Source organism: Vombatus ursinus, unplaced genomic scaffold, assembly GCF_900497805.2.
Source record: "Vombatus ursinus unplaced genomic scaffold, bare-nosed wombat genome assembly UNPS02014877.1, whole genome shotgun sequence".
In the NCBI taxonomy this organism is placed as follows: Eukaryota; Metazoa; Chordata; class Mammalia; order Diprotodontia; family Vombatidae; genus Vombatus; species Vombatus ursinus.
Window position 1 is genome coordinate 1,728,026 of NW_020954655.1, and position 22,145 is coordinate 1,750,170.

Consider the following 22,145-nt stretch of genomic DNA (forward strand, 5'->3'; position numbering starts at 1 on the left):
TAGCTATGGTTGTCAATTGTGGAAAATATTATTTGGCTTAATAGTTTTAATTAAAATAAATATTTGTGTTTAAAGTAAAACAGTTTATGTTTCAACAAGATAACAGCTACATTTTATGCATCCTTTCTTTGCTGGATTTTCTTTTTACAGATAATGATCTTTCAGGCTGTATTCCATAAATATGCATGTCATGTTCAAGTTTCTATTTAAATGCATGCATGAGTAAGAAGCACTGAATTTGATTAACTTTATTAACAATAAATAATGAAGTGTACTGTTTTATGTTAACCCCTATTTTATTGTGTATCAGCCTTTAGACTTTTTACTATCTGGACAAGCAATCATTTATATCCTTTTAAAAAATATTTATGGCTTCCATGACTAATTGCTTCTTACATGACTTAGAGCCTTCTGCGTTGGTACCATTTGTTAAAACACAGCCAGAAGCAGGCAGAGCCGACTCATTTTTCAAAAATTTAGTGTCATTTTTATAGACAAATAACACTTGTAAATGATGGATAATAGCTAGCAGAATGCTGCATGGTATAAAATGTGCATGAATTATATTTTCTGGGAGGGAGAAGGTTAACTTGTCTATGAACTAATTGTAGAGCTTTATAGTAAATGCAAGGTGGTGTGTGCACATTATCAGCATGACTTAAACCAGCTGAAAAAGGGGTTTTCCTTCCCCTGAGTATTATTCATTATCTCATCCCCATTTCTGGCTGGTTGATGTAAAAAGGAGAGTAGCTAATGATAATGAATCTACGGGAATTGCAGCAGTGAGCATGGAGCAGATGTGCTGCACAACTCAGTTTGTTAATGCTTTGCACACTCAGAAGGGTGCACATAGAGGGTGGAAAACAAGCGGGTAAAGGGCATGCAGGGTTGTACCCCAAAACAGATGCTCTCATCATTACAGCATGATGTTTTAGATACTCTTAGCATTTCTGTTAGTGCATGAGCAAGACGTGGGATTTTCTGAAACCAACTGTGGCTCATGACCCTAAGGGAAAAAAAATGGAGATATTTTCATCTCTGTAGCCTAGAGGAAGGAGTATGGTGGGGCCAGCTTGTACCAGCTCAAGTTGATTGTTAAATTTTCAGTGTGAGCATTTACATCTCAGATAGAAATCAGCAAAGTCTACAAATCAGGGCTTGATTTATTATCTTGTTTATTGTCTAGACTTAAGAGAATGATGGAGATTAACGTGTTGTGAGTACTGGCACACTCCTGGGCTATAGGATATCATTAGCAAATACCAACCTTCATGTCACTGCAGAGAAGAACAAACTCTCTGCCATCTTTCCCTACCTAAATCTAAACAGCTTCTGAGGGATGGGTCATCCAGGAATAGGTCTGGTTTGGAGAATGAATTAACAAAAGCCTCGTGATTGTACAGTATCAAACCAACAGGTTCCTTGCACATAGTAGGCATTTAATTAATGTCTACAAGATTCAGTTCATTCTGTGCTAATTACCTCTCAGGTCTCTCATTCTCCCTATTCTGTCCCCCTCCACTTCATGTGTTTAATTGAACATCTTCCAGGATGGGCATCCCATTTTGTCATTGTGTAACTGTGCTACCACCTCCCTGATACCATCCCAGGCACAGAACATCATCAGGTATTCATTGGTCATCCAATAAATTTTAACTGAATGAATTAGTAATGTTTAGTTGCACAGTTCTTAACTTATTTATTGAATAAGGCAACATGTCAGAAATTTTGTGGGAAAGCCCAAGTTTTTGTTCTTGGGGGACTGACTGGGTATTCATTGCAGCCAAGCTTTCTTTGTCCTTTCTCAAAGGCACTTACAGGGCATAGATCCCAAACACTGAGTAGTATTCTTCCAGTAATGGCATCTGACTCCTTGGCTGACTCTTCAGCCTCTTGGCAGCCTTGAGTTGGCCTCTGAATCCAAAACTAGTAAACTAGACCCCTGATGAGTTGTCTAAGATGCCTTATCCGTCTGGTTTCCATTTTGCTGTGATTTGCCTTGGATCCAAAAAGAAGAAGTACTTACCTTCTTGAATAGCGGGAGTTTCCTCTGTTTTGAATTGTAGATAAAGTAGAATTTGGAATCCACTCTTGGAAGAGTTGTCTCATCACTTACATATTAATGCAGTGGTCCCAAATACATAAAAGATATGTTTGCTTAAAAGTTTATAATGTAGGTTTTTTTTTATTTACTATTGCTATCTGTATCTTTGTTTCTCTTAACAAGAGCTCGTTCATCTAATTTTATATTTGTTTGAACCAAGAAACAAAGTGCTGCATAATATGTGGGCAAGCTGAGGGCTTAAGATCATGGTCTTAACACACATAACTCTCATTAACACCACCTGGCTGCCCATTTGCTAAACCTGGCAGTCTGTGATGTGTGAATCAAAATTATAGCTTCTTGGAGGTTCACAAAAAGCATGTTTCATATATAGGCAAATTAATTTCTTATAGTGTCCTTCATGTAGATTATATATTCATTGTGTATGGGGTAGCCATGTTCATCTGACTTTCCATTAATCAAGATCCCTATTTAAGTATCGATCATCTATTGTCTCAATCTATAATATGCACCACACATTTTTCTTCTACTTATGCAAATCTTTTTTCCTATAGAGACTTTGTGATTGTTTTAGAAACTTTTTGGACAACTTGGTTTAGATTTTATGTATTAAAAGTACAAAATGTGTCCCGTGGAGAGAAGTATTATAGTATAGTAGATTGAGGACTATAGACATGGTAACACCTTCTTTCAACATTTAATAGCAGTGTGGCTATGGGCAAGTTGCTTGACCTGTGTTAACCTCAGTTTCTTTGTCTATAAAATGCAGATAGTAGTATCTACCTCACCAGGTTATTGGCAGTTTCAGATAATAAAATATGTGTAAAAGCTTAGACAATCATTAAGGTCTATATCAAAGTCAGCTATCATTGCTCATGGACCCATCTATTAATTTGCTTTCCTATCCTTATTTGAGTAATCCTTATGGCATTGTCTTCCTTGGAAGATAAACTCTCATACTTTATTATATGGCTCAGATGAATGACTAGAGATAATCCTGATAGAGAATGTTACTGCAGCAATTAATATAGGGATGGTTCACCAGCAGGAGACACAGAGATCTCTCCTTCCCAGGAAAGAGAGAAATGCAGAGCCTGTGTTATATTTGAATTCCTTTCTGAAAACTCTAACCAATTCTGTGTGCTAGGCCAGCGCAAGCTGGTTTCTGTAATAGAAGAGAAGGGATTGATGAATTGCTTCTTATGCCACAGTTTATTAGCAAAAATGAAGGTTTGTTAGGCATCAGAAGGGGCAGGAAGGAATTAAAAGTGGAGGGAAGGAGAAAGGAAAGAGGATTTATTAATCACCTACTATATACCAGGCACTGCTCTAAAATTTTTATAAATATTATCTCATTTCATCCTCACCACAGCCCTAGGAGGTTAAGTCCTAGTATTATCCCAATTTTATAGTTGACAAACAAAGGCAAATAGCAGTTAAATGACTTACCCATAGTCACTTTGGAATTAAGGTCTGAGGCCAGATTTGAATTTGGGTCTTTCTGACTCCAGGCTCAATATTCTATCCATTGGGCCATCCAGCAAAAGAATGGAAATCAGAGAAAAAATTCTTTACTACTGAAGCTATAATCTTTTCCCCCACAGAAAGTGAATTAGGACTTTTTGAAGATGAAACACTGCCTTAGAACAGAATAATGGAGAGTATTCACCAGAGAAAGTAGATACAAAAATACCATTACCAGCCCCAGGAAGAAGAGTTGTTTCATTTTGGTTGGTGACTCTCCGCTAAGTAAAGGTTATGGAGGCAGTGGGCTGTAAAGTTGAATTAGTTAATCAAGAGAATCAAGATACATGCTGTCTTCCTTGAGTGTGTATTACAAAGAGCCTGCTAAGATTCATCAAATGCAACTGCTAGCTACTTCTGCTTATTCATATGAAAAAGAAATATGGGATGATATAATCATGCCAGAAGAAACTTGGGGGCACACGATCTATTACTTTCATCACTGAGATATGATATTGCTGTAAACCACTTAGATAGATGAAGAATATGGATACTGCTTTTGCAATATTGGTTCTAAAAGTGGCATGGGGTAAGGTATTGTGGTGATGGAGAATTTATCATTCTGCTGAAAGCAGAGCATCATCACTTATGAGAATTTCTCTCTCAGTAGATAGAGGGAGAAATGGAGGAAATTCCTACTTTGGACATAATTCTAACTGACAAGTAAGAAGTGATAAATAAAACTCACCCAAGAATCATTGAATCATCAAATGTTAGAGCTGGAAGGTACCTTAAAGATTATTTATCTAGCCCAATTTTCTCAACTAATAGCTGGCAAACAGCCTGAGAGTAAGAAGATGAAACTTAATAGGGGTAAATATAAAGTCTTCCATTTAGGTTAAAAAAATCATCTGCACAAGTAAGGGGGAGGGGAAACTGTGCAGTCACTTATGTCCAGGGTGTCCTCTTTCTTCTTCTCTTCCATGAAGTTATTTTTCATCTTCCTAGTTGGTAATGACATTTCAAGGGATCACAGATATCAAACTGGAAGGCTAATCAGAAATTATAGTTCAACTCCAATTTTATAGATGAAAAAACTGAGCCCAAGAAACATTAAACAACTTGACCAATGTTATACAATTAGTAGAGCCAGAATTCAAACCAAAGTCTCCTGATTCCAAACCTGTTGTTGCTGTTGTCGTTTTCTTCCAGTCAACCACATTGTCTTTCTCCCCCTTCATAGTTCGTGTATCAATTTGTTTTATACCTCCCTGATGTATTAGTTTTGTGTGTCATGTTGAATTTTTTTAGTTGTTTTTCAGTTGTGCCCAACTCTTTGTGACCCCATTTGGGGTTTTCAAAGATACAGGAGTGGTTTGAGGAAATGAGGCAAACAGGGTTAAGTGACTTGCCCAGGGTCACACAGCTAGTGAGTGTCTGAAGCCAGATTTGAACTCAGGAAGAGGAGTCTTCCTAATTCCAGGCCTGGCACTCTATCTACTGTGCCACCTACCTGCTGTGTGTGTCATACCTTTCTTACCCTTCTACCAAATTGTAAGTTCCATAATGGCAGCAATCTTTTTAATTTAAATTTGTATACGTTAGATTCATAATAAATGTTCAATTAAATTGCTGAGCAGTAGATTGTGGGGAAAAATCAAACACCTGAGAATTTTAGTTGATTGCAAGCTCAAATCTATGATGCTTTGAGGATCCAATAATATGATGTACCTGTCAAAAAAAGCTAATGTAGTTTTAGGCTGTATTAACAGAAGCATAACATCTGTAGCAAAGGACGTAACAGTTCCACTCAGCCCTGCATTAGAGATGAGTTTATTTTGGGGGGCTACATTTTCAGAGAAACGTTGACAAACTGAAGAATGACCAGTGGAAGGTAATTAGAATGGTGAAAAGTCAGAACTTCAAAAATGATGTAACTTTTCGTATATTTGACGTGTCAAGTGGGAGAGAAATTGACTTATTTTGCTGTAAAAGCTGTCTCAAGTTATTCTGCATAGCTCTAGAGGGTAGAACTAGTACAAGGAGACAGTTGTAGCAAGACAGAGCAAAATACAGAACTTTTAATGTTAAAGCTATGTATCATAACCTGCCCTGTATTCTAGTGAGCTCCCCGTCACTGGAGGTCACAGAATTCAGAGTTACAAGGGACCTTAGAGGTCATCTACTTCAATGCCTGAACAAAAATCCTCCCTATGACATCTCCAACAAATGATATCCAACCTCCCCTTAAAGATCTCTAGTGACTAAGGGGCAGCTAGGTGGCGCAGTGAATAGAGCACCAGTCCTGAAGCCAGGAGGACCTGAGTTCAAATCTGACCCCAGACCAAACACTTGACACTTACTAGCTGTGTGACCCTGGGCAAGTCACTTAACCCCAATTGCCTAAAAAAAAATTTCGAGTGACTAGGAACCCAGCACTCTTCGTGGCCGCCCATTCCACTTTTGGATGGCTCTAATTGTTAGGGTATTCTTCACATCAAGTCTCTTAAACTATACCTACCACTCACTGATCCTAGTTATATCCTCTGGAGCTAAGTAGAAAAAATTGGATGTCTTTTCTGATGATAACCCTTCAAAAGACAATTACCATTGTCACCTCAAGCTTTCTCTAAGCCAAACATGACCAAATTATGCCAATGTAGCATAATCTCCAGTATACTCACTTCTGGAATGCCCCAACTTTTCAATGTCCTTCTTAAAATATGGTGCCCAGAATTGACCAAAATACTTCAGATGAGGTCCTACCAAGGTAGAATAGAGTGAAACTATTATCTCCCTTGCTCATGGATATTCTATCTCAAAACATTCTAGAGTACCTTAGCTTTGTAGGATACCATGTCCCTGTTGATACATATTGAGCTTACAGTCCACTAAAACCCCATGTTATTTGTTGTATGAACTGTCTTGCCATCACTTATCCTGTACTTTTACATTGATCTTTTGAATCTGGATATAATAATTTATACTTATCCTGATTACATTATATCTTCTTCCATTTTAAAGCCTTTCTGTGATACCTCACTTATTATAGAGGTGGCCTTTGGCTCTCAAAAGCCTTGCCAGTGGAGCATAAGCTTAAGTAGGTCCTAACAAGATTGATTGAGTTATCTATTTATCTATCTGCCTATCTGTTTATATTTATTTATTTATTCTAGTGCTGTGGATTATAGCCCCTTTCCTGAAAACTAAATGGTGTTCAAGAGTTATTGTAGTTGAAAATTCATCACTTTGCAGCTAATCTGGTGATCAGCCTCTCTAAAATTAGAGAAGACTGGTCCTTGTATACCAGATGTACAATCTGCTAGCAGGCCAATACTATATACATGTGTGTAAACATGTTTATGATGAATTTTTTCGTATTAATCTCATTGTTCATAGGACCATAAGATCTAGAGTTGGGAGGGGCCTGTCTCTGTCTTTAACAGCAGTTACGGCACTGGGGATGGGAGTGGGGGCCTGTGTGTCAGACTGACCAGTGATTCATAATGTAATTAGCCTTTTGTCATGGTACTAGGCTCAAGCCTAAAAAAATAAAATAAAATGAAACACCCAGGAGCAGGAAAGTGGGATGATAGGCATAATGAGGGAGACATAAACCCTGGTTAGTTGTTGTACACTGGGCTTTAAGCAATGACCAGAGGAGGAAGAGATAAATGATAAATCTCCATAGAGGACTTCAGACTTGGCACATCCATTTCCCCACAGAGATTTGCACACTTTTACATTCACCTCTATGCCAGGGCCACTTCTTGAGGCAGCAGAAAGTCATGGATTTGGAGAGTGAGGCAGAGGTGATTCTGACTCAGATGAATAGAGTTGGTTTTCCATCATTGTAACAGTCAAGGACACCCTATGTCTTGGCTGTTGCTAGTGGCACTGTGGGGAAACCCAGACAGATCTCTCTATCTCTCTCTCTCTCTCTCTCTCTCTCTATCTATCTATCTATCTATCTATCTATCTATCTACCTACCTACCTACCTATCTATCTATGCATGGGACATGAAAGTTTCCAGTAAGTAGCAAGGCAGAAATCTTAGAGAAGAAAACAAGCAACACCGATTTTTCTTGGGTAGAAGTAGATTGCTGTGAGACTTATGGGCTCTAGGTTCTAGGTCTTTTGAACTATCACAGAAGATTAGAGCTCATCTAATCTAATCCTATGAATTTATAGATAAGAAAACTGAAGTTCACTGATATTAACTAACTTGTTCAAAGTCCCACGGGTAGTTAGTGGTAGAACTAGCCTGTTGAGATGTCTTTGAATACTGATTTTGGCATCAAACATATTCCTCCCAGTTTCCTGTCATCTGCAGATATGATGAGTGTGCAGTCTATGTCCTCATCCATGTCGCTGATAAATGTGTTGAAAAACAAAGGCCAAAGACACATCCCTAGGGTGCTCTAAATTGATATCAACCTGTTAATAGCAATTATTTGGGACTAATCATTTTTAAATTTCTGAATCTATCTAACTCTACTATTATCTAACCTCATGTCTTCCTCTTGTTAGGTAATTTGTCAGTGAGGCAATCTTTGGGATTCTTGCTTTGTATGGAAAGTTAGACTAAGTGATCAAAGGCCTCTCTAATATTGAGATGTTGTGATCAAATGAAATTTTAATGATAAATATTGTAATAGTATTAGAAATATTCTTGGAAAGACAGCAAGTGGACAAGGAAAAACAGGAAATAGTGTCATATAGTGAAAAGAATGCCTCTCGCATCAGAGAACTTGGGTTCAAATCCCACCGATGATGCTTATTACTTATGTGATCTCAGGCAAATCTCTTAAGCTCCTTGGGCCTCAGTTTCATCATCTGTAAAATGAAAGGATTAAATTAGATGACTTCTGAAGTTCATTCTTGTTCTGTGAACTATTAAGGATGATGGTCAGGGATGCTTAGATTTTTGCTCTCAGTACATACAGAGCCATTAGAAGCTCATGGATCATCAAATTCAATTCAGTTTATCCCTCTAATGAATATAGAATTAAAAGGTAGACCATTGGGCTAGAGGTGATGCGTATGAGAAGGCATATGAAACTATGTTCATCAAAGTGGAAAAGAGCCAAATGGCTGTTGCAATCCCTGAATCTTAATAACCCTTTTTGTGAAGAAGGGGGGAAACACATAACTTTAAGAAATGATGCTTTAGAAGTTTTTCAGATATTAAGGAATCTGGAGTATGTCAGTTTCTAGCAGTTTTAGAAATGAGAGGCTCCTTTTTTTAAAAAAAAAAAAAAAGCTCATGTGAATAGTAGAACTATATTGGCAAGGGAAATGGAATTGGAATTAGCTGAGATCCAGAGAAGCTGCAGTATCAGATGAACCGAAGCAAGTGGCTATAGCTTAAAAGCCCTAGAAACCCTATTTCTGAATTTTGGGCTTTTCATTTTATTCATAAACTCACCTTCCACTGTTCCAGATTCTTCCCAATTCTCACTGAATGCTTCCTTGCTATTAATCCTATAATGGGGTCAAGCAGATGAGAAAGAGGGGCCCATAAGGCAGGGATTCATGGTGGAATACTTAATTGGTTCATCTACACCAGAGGTGTCTGGTATTGGCAGCCCATTTGGCTAGAGGAATTGTAAGCTGGATACACAAAGGAGAGCACCAATTAGCATCCCTGTGGGGTGTTGCTCTTGAAGCATTTACACAATTGAAGAAGAAAATAATTTCAAGTCACTGTTACACTCAAATTTCTGATGTGCCTTAAAATAGCATGCCTCTCTCAATGCCAAGAAGAGACTGACACTTTGAATAGTCAGATGTTTGTTGTTACAGTTAATTCTCAATTAACTGAAAATGACAAAATTTGACGTACTATGCCAATAAGTACATTTATACCCAGCAGGAACTCAGGTGCTGTGAACTTAAGGAATAATCCATCAAAAAGCATTTTTTAAGTTCTCACTATGAGCCAGGTACTGTGAGGAGCACTGGGGATAGAAAGAGGAAGCAAAAATAGTCTCTGCCCTCTAGGCTCTTACATTCAAATGGGAGAGTCAACATATATAAATTAGTACAGGTATGATAAATATGGAGTGTGTGTTAAGTCATTTTTCAGTCGTGTTCTACTCTCTGTGACCCTATTTGGGGTTTTCTTGGCAGAGATACTGGAGTGGTTTGCCATTTCCTTCTCCAGCTCAAATATGAAGTAGGTGGAAGGCAACTTTAGAGGTGAGGACAGTAGCAATTGGAAGGACCAGGTAAGGCCTCCTGGAGGAGGTAGCTCTTAAACAGCCTTAAAGGAAAACAGAGATTTGGGAGGTTGGGAAGGAATGCATTCCAGGCATGGGCAGCAGCCAGTGCAAAGGTATAAAGACAGGAGGAATGTCATATATGAGGGACCAGTAGACCAAGATGTCAGAACACAGGCTATGTATGTGAGAAGACTAGAAAAATATAAAGAGGCCAGCCTGGGAAGAGTTTTAAATGCCCAAGGGCTGTATTTTGATATTGGTGTTAAGAGAAAGCAAATTAGCTTTAAAATAAAACAATTTAGCAAATGGAACAAATATTTATAAGTACATATAAAATTCATAATAATATCGAAAGTTATGTTGACTCAGTTCATTGTTTCCAGCCCTGCTTGTCAATAAGTGTTGGGGGAGACATCACCCAGTTCCCTGATACTGGTCACTAGCCAAGTCATACCTACCTGTGACCTCTGTACCCCTACCTGCAAATTATCACATTCTTGCTACCTTGGGGAGCAACTGAGTTGCAAGGGCCCAACCTCTTTTGCTGCGATGGACCTCTCCGGATTGTCTTAAAGTTACTTATAAAAACTGACCCCGCCTTGAAGCTATTGCTGATCTTCAGTGATCAACCTGTCAGCATGTTGTGACCTTGATGTACTTAGAACTAACTCCTCTTAATTCTCTCTGTCATGAGTTTTGCCTTGTTAATCAAGGTGAAAAGTCCAAATGAAGAATTTTCCTTTCAACAATAGAAATATATGATATAAAATTTATATATAATATAACATAAAGCAATCTATTATAAATTATAGATATAGAAATATATGTGTATGATCTTTTAATTATCCATTGTTTGAAATTATCTGAGCTATTGCTCCCCACTATTGTGGCAGAGAAATAGATATATGTGTATGATCTTTTAATTATTCATTATTTGAAATTATCTGAACTACTGCTCCCCACTATTGTGGCAGAGAAATAGATATATGTGTATGATCTTTTAATTATTCATTATTTGAAATTATCTGAGCTACTGCTCCCCACTATTGTGGCAGAGAAATATAAAACCCATTTTGTCCTAAGTATAATATTAAAACGATGTGTAGTGGATAGAGTGTTGGACCTGGAGTTAGGAAGACCTAGGTTCAAATCCTGCCTTAGATTCTTGCTGGCTCTGTGACCTTTTTGGGCAAGTCACTTAGCTTCTGCCAGACTCAGTTTCTTCATCTGTCAAACTGGGATAATAGCACCTGCTTCACCGGGTTGTTGTGAGCATCAAATGAGATAAAAATGTAAAGTGTTTTGTAAATCTTAAAGGGGCTATATAAATATAATATAAATGCTAACTATATTATCGTCATTATTCTACACTTTATCTCATGCTACATAGGATCACAGATTTAGGGCAGGAAGGGATTTTAGGATCTTCTAATTCAAGACTCTTATTTTGCAGATGAGTCATCTCAAACTCAAAGAGATTATGTGATCACTCAGGTTGCCATTCAAGGTCAGTCAGACTCTGAACTCAGGTCCCCTAGTTCCAAATCCAGCACCAAATGTCCTGGATCGTTTTCTAAAATATTTCAGCAACTTTTTAAAAAAAATTTAAGAATGAATTTCCATAGCTTAATAATGATAGCTAGTATACTAAAAAACATATTTTAAAAATCATATTACATTTGACATACCATGGCATACAGACAAACATTATATGTACTATGGAAGCAAAAAAGGGTAGGTCTGGCAAAGAATCCTTCCTTTTTCCAACCTATATGTCATTACTTTTCCTGACCCTTTGAGAAACATTTTGTGTCATCAGAAATAGTTTTAGAAACTCCTTTTGTTTTTTTTTAAATAATATTTTATTTTTTCCCCATTACAGGTAAAAACAATTTTCAACAAATTTTTTGAGAACCAAAATTCTCTCTCTCCCTCTCTCCCTTTTCCCCTTTCCTCTCCCTGAGACAGTAAGCAATTTGATACAGGTTATACATCTGCAATCATAGTTGTGTTGTGAAAGAAAACATAGATCCCCTTCAAAAAACACATGGAAAAAATAAAGGAAAGGAAAAATAATATGCTGCAATCTGCATTCAGACTCCATCAGTTCTTTCTCTGAGGGTGGATACTATTTGTCATCATGAGCCCTTTGGAATTGTCTTGGATCATTGTATTGCTGAGAATAGCTACGTCATTTGCAGTTGATCATTGTACAGTATTGCTGTTACTGGGTACAATGTTCTCCTGGTTCTGGTTGTTTCACTTTGCATCAGTTCACATAAGTCTTTCCAGGTTTTAGAAACTCCTTTTGGAAGTACACTTTGATTTCAAGAGAAACGTATTGATAAACTGATCCACTGAAGTCTCCTATGTCCCCTGGGCCCACTAGGTCTTGGTCCTACTATTAGATGACCCCTGGAAGCCCAGTGTATTTGGGAACAATTCTTATGAATCTATTCTAGACTGGGATGGGCCCGGATGGGAGCAGTTTAGTCAGATGTAGGAAGTGTGAAAGGCAGAAAGCCAGGTGTGGTGATAGCACAGGCCTGTAATCCCTGTGGAAGGGAAGACTGAGGCTGGAGATGCAGAGTTCTGAGCTGCAGTGAAGCTAAGCCGATTGGTTTCTGTAGCAAATTTGACTTTAACATAATGAGCCCTCAGGAACAGAATCACTAGGTTGTCAAAGGAGGGTCCAATCAGCCCTGGGGGAAATAGAGCATTTCAAAATTCTCATGCTAATCACTATGGGACCCAGATGGTAAATAGCCACTGCCCTTTTGGCCAGGATGAGATAAGGAGATGCAATCTGTCTGTCTCTCATATGTATATATACACATGTACATATACATATATATATACATATATGCATGCATACATTATTATACACACACACATAAATATTGCTTCTGGAGTCAGAGGACCTGGGAGCAAAGTCTGCCTCTGATGTTTACTCTGATGTTACCTTGGGTAAGTCATCAGTCTTCTGGGTCTCATCTTCTTCTCCTGCAAAATGAGGGAGGTGGACTGCAAGGTCTCTGAAATCATTTCAAGCTCTACGTCTATGGTATGGTCCTATCTATGCCCTGGCCCTTCTTCCTGTATTTATGGTGTGGGAAGAGTCCTTATTGTTACAACTAGTGAGATTTCTCCCTTTCTTCATGACCAATAACTAACCTCATTCATTTTTTAAAGACCCATAGGGTTTTATTCAACAATAACACTGATCAATGCCTTCCCCCTCCAATAAAGCCCAAACAGTATGCACTAAGAGGAAGACAGTGTTAATCTTTCCCACATCAAAAGGGCTACAGAACCAACATTTTAGTGTGAAAATAATAGACACCTTTATGACCTTGTATTGGAGCACTACAAAACAATTTAATTTACACAGAAATTGGCATTTGGCACCGGATGTCACATGCACATGATGAAAAAAATGATTGAGTAAATATTTATAATATAGTATAGCAAACTTACCAAAAAAAAAAAAAAACACATTCCCCCACCCTCCAGGTTCAGGCCTAATCATTTGATTTTAAATTCTTGGAATCATTTGAAAATCTATTTAACTGCTTTGTTGAATACATCCAAGGTCTTGAGGATTCAGGGCCATGAGAAGTATTGATTACATTTAAGGGTCTATTACTTAGGTAAACCAAATAATGTAACTGATCTTGGCTTTAATTGATCATACCTCTCCCACAGTGTTGGAAAGATCGCAATCTAATTACTGTGGTTCCTTAGTAACTGGAGCTGGAATGGTTACTTTTGCTGAAACTTAACCAGGTTCAATAACCATGTCACATCTTGGCTCACCCCTTCTTTAAGAAACAGCCCCTCCCCCCCAAAAAAATTTGCATTATCACTGTTAATAGTTTCCTCACAGTTATGAAAGCATTTAGCTTCCACCCCAAGACTCTCTGGAAAGAGGAGGTAAGCGCTTTTAACAGTGGGTTGAACCATGCAGGTTGCCTCATTTTAACTTTTGACAGCTTTGCATAAGGATGTGGGTCGTTCTGGCTAATCTGCCTCACTTGCAGCCTCTCATGTTTCTCATAACACATATCGCCTCCCGCATTCTTTCATTTTCTAAAGGAAAGTTAGCTTTCCAAAATAGCAAGTGTATTGCCATGTCTTTGGGGAACTGTAATTGAAAGAGGCTGTTCTAATACTTTGATGGACTTGCCGTTTAGGTCAGACCTTCTGTAATATTCTCCATTCATGGCAGTGTGTACTATCCAAAGAGTGCATTAAAAATGTTTTTGTTCTGGTCTCTCTAGCAAGCTTGATGCCCTATTGATTGATTTCATCTGCTCCATTTAGATTTCCAGGTTTCTTTTCTATCATCCACTTAATTTCTTAGACCCTCATCCACACTAGAGGAGGAAAAAAAATGTACAAACAACAATATGCATTACCATCTATTGACTAAAAATGGCACAATTTAGCTTATTTGAAATGTGACTGTAATGGCATTTTCTCAGAGAGTAAAATGTAGGTACCCCCTTAAAGCAAAGTCAAACTTAATTTTTTAAAAAATATTTTTCACCATCTTTGTTTTCCCTGTATTTTAATTGTTTTCCTGTCGGCATACCTAAATATAAGACAGGTTACCTGAAAGCTGGGCCCATTCACTAGGGAGCAAAAACTGCAGCTCTTCTTTCTTGGATGAGGAAAGGAGAAAGAGAAACCTGCATCTCACACAACCTTGCTTTTAAGGCTTCCTTCTGAGGAAATGTAGGCTTGCCGTTAATTCACATTAGTCAAACCACAACTGCTCAGCCACCTTGAACAGGCTGTCAGCATTGACTGCAGTATTTAAATTAGTGGAGGCTGTCAAACTGATCTGCATGTGGCAGAATGGAGTGGTAATGTAAACTTGCTAATAGCTTGGGGGAATGAGGTGGGGCTTTGTTTTTCAGGATTCCTGGGGATTTCTACTAGTTCTGGTAAAAAAAAAAATGCTACACTTATTGATGTGTGGTGAGTAAAACAAAATGTGTTTTCACTAGTAAAAATAATGTCACAGAATATACAGTAATCATCTTTTTTTTTTTTTAAGCACATAAAATGGATAAAGCAAGCAAGGCAACCATAATCAGGGTTGGTAGTATTTGATTTGTCGGTCCCTGAGCAAGTTTCTTGAGTGTTCTATGCCAAGAGTTTCCTTCTGGGGCCTACAAGCTGTGGGCAAGCAGGCGGCTGAAATGTATTTCACAGGAATATTTTGAGTAATGAGTTCGCGAGATGACTAAAAAGCCTTCTGCACTCAATGGTGCTGACACTTAACAATACTAAAATACAGGCACCTTGCATTCAGACTAGCACACTAATTTGTTATTTACAAATCTGTATGGAAAGAATTGTATTTAGGCTATTTTTAATTGTTCAAGAGTCATGTGCCAATAACAATATTTTTTTTAAAAATTCACTCAATTGTATTATGTTCAATACAGGCAAAATAATTGCACAGGATGTATAAATGAGCTTTTTTTTTTGAAAAATCACAAATAGAACTTGGTTTGTGTATTTAAAAGATGGGTTTCTAATATGGAATTCAGTTTTGACCCTGAATGTCAATGTATAAAAAATCCATATTAGCTTGGACCCAGATGAATAGGTTAAACACTTGTGTTGAGTTTGAGTTTTTTCATTCTGAAGAATTTGGTACACAGTGATTTAAATCTTATCTTTAAATCCTTTTAATTAAAAATGAAATATAATTTTGATAATTTCTAATTATATATTATAATTTTATTTTATATATTATACTTATATATGTATATACTATATATAATTTTGATAATTTCTAATCATTATAAATTCCCAAACTAAAATTTAAAAAATACCAAGGTCATTGATGAAATGATCTACATATATACAGCATTCTCCATGTAAAATATCACCTAAAGAATTTATGGAGAATGGAAAGAATTTGACATCTTTTTTAAAGCAATATTCATTTGAGAAATTGCCTGAGATAAATGTGTCTTACTAATTAAATCATACACTTCTATAGTGCCATTACATATAAAACTAGACTAGGAAATAAATATAATTAAAGTAAACATGCCCTTCTAATTAGTAATTGTTTCTGCCGTTTTAAGCAAATTTCAGAGTCACAGAGAGCTGCTCTAGTATAAGCCTAATAATGAAGACAGAGATAACAGGTGTAAATTAACACAATGGAAAACATTTACAATGTAACATTCTAAATTAAAAATGACATTAACAAGTCTCATTTTCAGATTCTCTATAATTAACATTTGTTCATCCCTGTGATGAATGGCACAGTACAATAGTCAATGTCTTTATTTATAGCCTATGATATTTGTCATGGTTTTATCTTTATTAAATTGTAAACAACAGAAACATGTTCATTCTTGAAATATATGACATATGTCTGGAGCCTTAGACAGTTCTGACAAGGGGTAAGACAGAATATTTACTGTTGTGATTCCTGTAGGTAATATGCAGGTGTACCATCATTGTGGCTTTTGTAGACAGCGTATGATTTGAAAAGAAATATTGAGAATGGCTTAAATATAGCAATAGACAGGTACAATGGTAATAATATCCACTGTGCAATAAAATATTTGGATTCCCTTGAGTCTGTCTCTTCAGTACATATACTACACTATTACTAAGTACTTTGCAGTGATGTTTGTTTCTGAAAATAAATATCATTCAGAGGGCTTTATTTTATGATGTCAACTAGCAGAAGTCAAAAGGCCAGGGGCAGTGCTAACAGAAAGACTCGGGCACACAAGGAAGAGCTTTATGATTTAATTTGTCACAAAGGATATGATGTTTTGCACATTACAGGGATGTTGACAAGTACAGTGATGATTCAAAGCAGAGTTAGAGCTTTAGTACCCTTGTAAACTTGGACACAGAGCTTTCCTATTGGTATTGAAATCAGATGTGATGAATTTTTTTTTTAACTATGAAAGGTGTACATCATGGATTAAAAATTTTAATAACCTTTCCTCTTCAAAAATTTTTTATCTTTAATGACAGACTTGCTTGCATGCTCCAGGGTTTATCTACGAGGCTGAAGATAGAGTAGGAAATATGGAATCCAATCAAAACACCAGAATTGTCTTGAGGTCATTTCCCCAGTAAAACTTCATTAATATTTGTGTAATACCGAGATCTTCAGTTTGCTAACTGGAGAAGAAAAGCATAAAATACAAAGTGTAAGACATTTTTAAAAATTTTTTCTTTTGAATATCAAACACATATTTGGGTAGTACAATTGAAAAGCTTGAGATTACCAAGTGTGATATATTTGGAAATTTACAGAAGTGGTATGGTAGTAACAAAATATTACAAGAAGCCTACTATGTGCAGGAAATTGAGTTGGATACCAGAACACTCTGTAATTCATACTATATATATTCTACACACACATATACACACATACATACACCCTACTCCTCCAAGGTCTTTTTAGCCATAAATCGTATCTTACGATCCAAGACCCTGATGTCTCATTATAGTGTAGGGTTGGTCCTGGATTCTTCAGAGCTATTTTGTTGGAGCACAAACTCTAGTCTTACCAGGCTAAAAAGATTTCACTTACAAGCCTAGAAACAGACTATATGTGTTGGAGGTCGTTGTGTGAGGTAGATGTAGAAGAAGGAACTTGAGAGAAGAATCAGAACATGTGGATTCATATCCCTAGATGTTGCTCTTCCATGACTTTCTTTGTCTGGGCCTTTTGTTTAAAGAAGAAGCTAGCCCTCATTTTCACCTTTAAATCTGGTTCCATCTCCTTGTCTACTTGTCCTTCTACCAAATATGCATATTTACAGACAGGTTCTACAGGTTGACTACACAATGTAATCTGAACAGACACTCATTCTGCTTGATCTTTTTTCATGTGGATGGATGAATTAATGGATATTTGGATAGATTGGTAGGTAAATAGATAAGTAGGTAGGTAGATAGCCTGGAAGATTTGAATTTAAATTTTACTTCTGGCAAATACTATCTGTATGAAGTAAGTTAAGTTACTTAAACCTTTCAATGCCCTAGGCAACTTTCTAAGACCATAGATTACAAATGATTTGCCAATCTGCATCAGGAGAGGAAGTTTTCATACTGGGACACAGACACACAGACACACGCACACACACACACACACACACACACATTAAAATAAGAAAAAGATAGTTCTGGCCCTCATGACACTTACAATCAAATGCCAGAAGAAAGTCCACAAAAGGAAGCTGAAAAGGGGAGAGGGCCCCCAAGGGGTACCAGGTGATGTTCCAAGGAGTCTAAACCAAGTCGAGTCATTGATGGAAAACTGAATTACCTGGAAAGCTCTGAATGTCCTGAGCCCTCCATAAAGAAGGCTATGGGAGGAGTTTCATGGTAGACCCTGGAGTTAAAGGAGAGAGGCAACCAGGGGAATTGGGAAGGTGTTGAGCATCAAAAATTGAGTCAATCAGCAAGGTGATGAGATTTCAGGTAAAGTGAAATAAATCTTATAATCTTAGAAAGTTACTCTCATTACATAGAAGTTAAGGGACTTATCTGTAGTCCCTCCTTGCCATAGGTATATATACATATATATTCTCTTCCATAATTCTTTTGTTGTACTAAAATACTCATGAAAGACTTACTTTTTCTCATACTAAGAGAAATTTTGTTGTGAAATAATTTCCTGAAGCACACTTAAGACTTAAAAATAGTATGTTTTCTTTTGTCAAGTTAGAAATAATTTCTGAGCCTCCCCCTTGCTAAGGGAGGCACTGTGCTCAGCACTTTACCATATTATCCCCCTTGATCATCATAATAAGTGTGAGTGCTATTATTATATTCATTTTACAGATGGAGTAATTGAGGCAGACAGAAATTTAAGTGACTTGCCTAGGGTCACACACTAGTGAGGCTAAATTTGAACTCAGGTCTTTCTGCCTCTAGGCCCAGTGCTCAATTCACCGCCCCACATAGATGCCTCTGGGGCTGCGCACATTTTTCACCCACATCCCTTCAAAGGGTACTGATGCTTAATAAAAAGACTCTGTAAAACTTTGGTGTAGCCTCTTGTATTGAGCCATTCATGAATTTTTATTTAATTCAGGCCAGGATAACATAGCCACCTAATGATTGGTCACAGTTAAAGCTCCCTAAGGGACTTTGCTAATTTTTTTTTTCTTAAATCCTGCTTTAAGAAATCCAGTTGTGATGGATCTTTGTCAGTCCCTTACTACTCCCATTGCATGTGATTGATTGCAACCTGGTGGCCACTTGTTCTGCCCCTGAAAAGCAAAGTTTAGTGATTTGGATGAAGTCCTCACTCTTGAAGCATGACTCATGGTTTTGGAAAGTGGATGCTTTGGATGGAATGCTCTGTAGCTCATCACTGCTGTGCCTGTTGGTGTTGATTTCATAGCTACTCTGGACACCTGGCTGAAATTCAAAGGGTGATTCCATAAAGAGAATGGCCAGGGTCTCCCCATCAACAATCCCAACCCCTTAACTGCCCTTCCTTTTTTCTCTTAGACCTATACTTCTCAAGCTTGTTCCACTGGCTCATAGCTCTTCCTCTGACAAGAGGTTGCTTTCTTACATTTATCTTCCTTACCTCCATTTTGAATCAGCCTTTTCCCATTCATTTCCTTATTTGTAGCATTGCACATTGGGTAGTGACAATAGAAGGAAACCACCGTGGGGAATTTGTGTAAGGTAGACACGGCCTCTGAATTGCCTATTTTTTTTTCAAACATTTCCAAAATACTATCCTTCAGTAACTGAAAACATAAAAGCTACTCTATGAGCTTAGTCTCAGAGGTCAAGAAAAATTGAACAAAGAGCCAAATATCTAGAGCACTAGCAAGTGAACCAGCAAAAACAGGGCAATCTACTGGAAGAAAAAAGATGAGAAATCAAATCTTCTCTTCTGTCTCTTTGTCCTGACTACTCCCATTGCTGCTTCAGCATACGAAGCTGAGATCCTAATTGGTGCCATGGAACAACTACAAAAAAAGTTTAGAAAAGTGAAGGTCTCAAAGGACTCTGAATTTCTTTATTTCCTGCTGTTAGTGTATACATGCAAATAATACTATCATCAGTCAACAGTTACTAACTATTCTCTGTATTGAGAAGGGCTTTTAGGGGCACGTAGTATAGTGAAAAGAATGTTGGAATACCAATCAAAGGAGCTGAGTTTGAATCTGGTCATTGACGTTTACCATCTCTGTTTCTATGGGTAATTCATGTAACTTCCCTGTGCTTCAGTTAACCTCATCTGTAAAATACAAATTCTATTTACCTCTATAGGGCAGGTAGGTGGTACCATGGATAGAGTTCTGGGCCTGAAGGCAGGAAGGCTAATCTTCCAGAGTTCAAATCTGGCTTCAGACACTTATTAGCTGGGTGACTCTGGGCAAGTCACTTAACCCTGTTTGCCTCAGTTTCCTGATATGTAAAATGAGCCAGAGAAGGAAATGGCAAACCACTCCAATATCTTTGCCAAGAAAACCCAAAACGGAGTCGTGGAGAGTCGAACACCATTGAACAACAATAAAAATTTACTTCTATGACTTAGTGCTATTGTAAATATCTTATAAATGCTGCTTCTTATCACTTGAGGGACTGACAGCTAATTGAGAGACTTTCCACCTAGTTTTAATGCTGGATGCTAGAAGGCTGCGTGCACTGCTTTTTGGAAGTGTAAGGCAAAGATAATATCTGACTGCCAACCTGGTTCCTGAATAGATTGAATCCTAGCGCAGTAGCATATAAGAAGGAAACTGCTGAAGTTATATCTAATTATAAGAGACAGATATGCCCAGGTGTTAGCTGCCTAATTATGAAAGCACAGGGTGCACTACTTTCTCACAATGCCTACCAGTGTTAGGAATGTTAAAAAAAATCATTTTGGCAGCAGAATTTGACCTCAGAGGAATTCCAAGGCAGAGTTTTAGCAGCTTTAGATCTGAAGTCTAGATTTTCTAAGGCAAAAAGAACACACTTTGAATCTGTTAAGTTTTAAGCCAAGTTATTGTGTGTACTCTTGCAAGATATTTGAGAGAAAGAATGCAAATGATTAGGACTTTTTTTTTAAACCTCATGATTAAGGAGAAAAAAAAATCACACTTTATTGTTCTATAGAGGGGTACTATATTGTAACTACCATTCTTGAATGAAGTTAGGAGAAGAAAAGTATAGAATTATATTTCATTATGGAGATATATTGACAGAAAAAAATCTCCACTCTCTTTTTTCAGCATTCTGCTTTGTGAAGTTTCCCCCCCCCAGCTATTTTTTCCCTCAAGTATGTTACCTTTCTGTCAAAATAAAAATTTCAAGTATAGTGGAGCCATTTCGCATATTCCTCAATACCACATTTCCCCCATAATATTGTTCAGAGCTCAGCTTGCACGGCCCCAGCCCAAACCTTTCCAATTACTTTCCCTTCCCCATACCCCTCCCCGGGTGGTAGCGGCTATATATTTTCCTTGTGCCTTCAAAAACCATTGTAACAAAGTTTTATTATCCACAGAATCGGCGGTTGCTGAGGAGATTGGGTAACAACATGTATCAGACATTGCATTGGCCCACCTGCCTTCCCAGTTTTGGACGGAGACCACAGATTTTTTTTTCCCCCAAAGCCAAGCTGATATTCTTTTGTAAGAAGCATCTGGCTCTTTGGCAAGCTCCCCAGGCAGCGAGTTATCTTGGTAGTTTGAGAGTTTCTTCTTCTGTCACATGGTTCAGATATCGAAAGGGTTCCTGTCATTTTAATGTCACAGCTTCAGAGCATGAGGAATTCGAAGGAATTTAAATCTGTTTCTGCTTGCAGAGTAATTTCAAAACATTTATAATCTATGGGTCTTTGAGCCTTTACTTGTAGGGTTAAAAAAAGACATCTTCCTTAAATAAATTTGCAAGTGATTTCTTTTTTAAAATTTTATTTTTAACACATTGTGGACATATGTAGGGATGGGAAAACAAATAAATGAGTCATATAAAAAAGGAAGTTGCTATTGTAAAATATTGACTATGAAGAAATGAACACTCACCCCTTTAAATTGTTTTGGTTTAATAATTAAGGTGCTTTATTATACAATCCAGTGAAGAAGTTAGCCTACCCTCCTCCAGCTTTAATTTCTTGAACTCTGCTGCAACACATTGTAGCTAGCATTCGGTTTCTCCATACTTGCTCAGTTCTGCTCACGACTGCCAAATCTCTGTTATATCATTCTATTGCTTTTTTGTCAGGTTGTCTATGCAGATGTTTCTCATTTCACAATAGACTTCAGTAGGGCCTGGATGGGCTCTATAACTTGCTTTAGTCTGCTTCCAGCACAGTACTACATGCAGGTGTACTCAATAAATGTCACTTGATGATAGTGGTAATGGTAAAAATGGATTA

At 37.4% G+C, this 22,145-nt stretch overlaps 1 protein-coding gene and 1 long non-coding RNA gene across 2 annotated transcripts in view; one reads left to right on the forward strand and one right to left on the reverse strand.

The window, feature by feature from the left end:
• Positions 1–22,145, forward strand: part of AFF3 (AF4/FMR2 family member 3) — a 666,987-nt gene that overhangs the window by 55,933 nt on the left and 588,909 nt on the right. The gene's annotated exons all lie outside the window — the stretch shown is intronic.
• Positions 8,326–14,414, reverse strand: LOC114028324. Its single transcript, XR_003567354.1, has 3 exons — positions 14,369–14,414; positions 8,959–9,014; positions 8,326–8,366 (listed from the first exon to the last, which is right to left on the reverse strand). It is a non-coding gene; the product is annotated as an uncharacterized LOC114028324 (long non-coding RNA).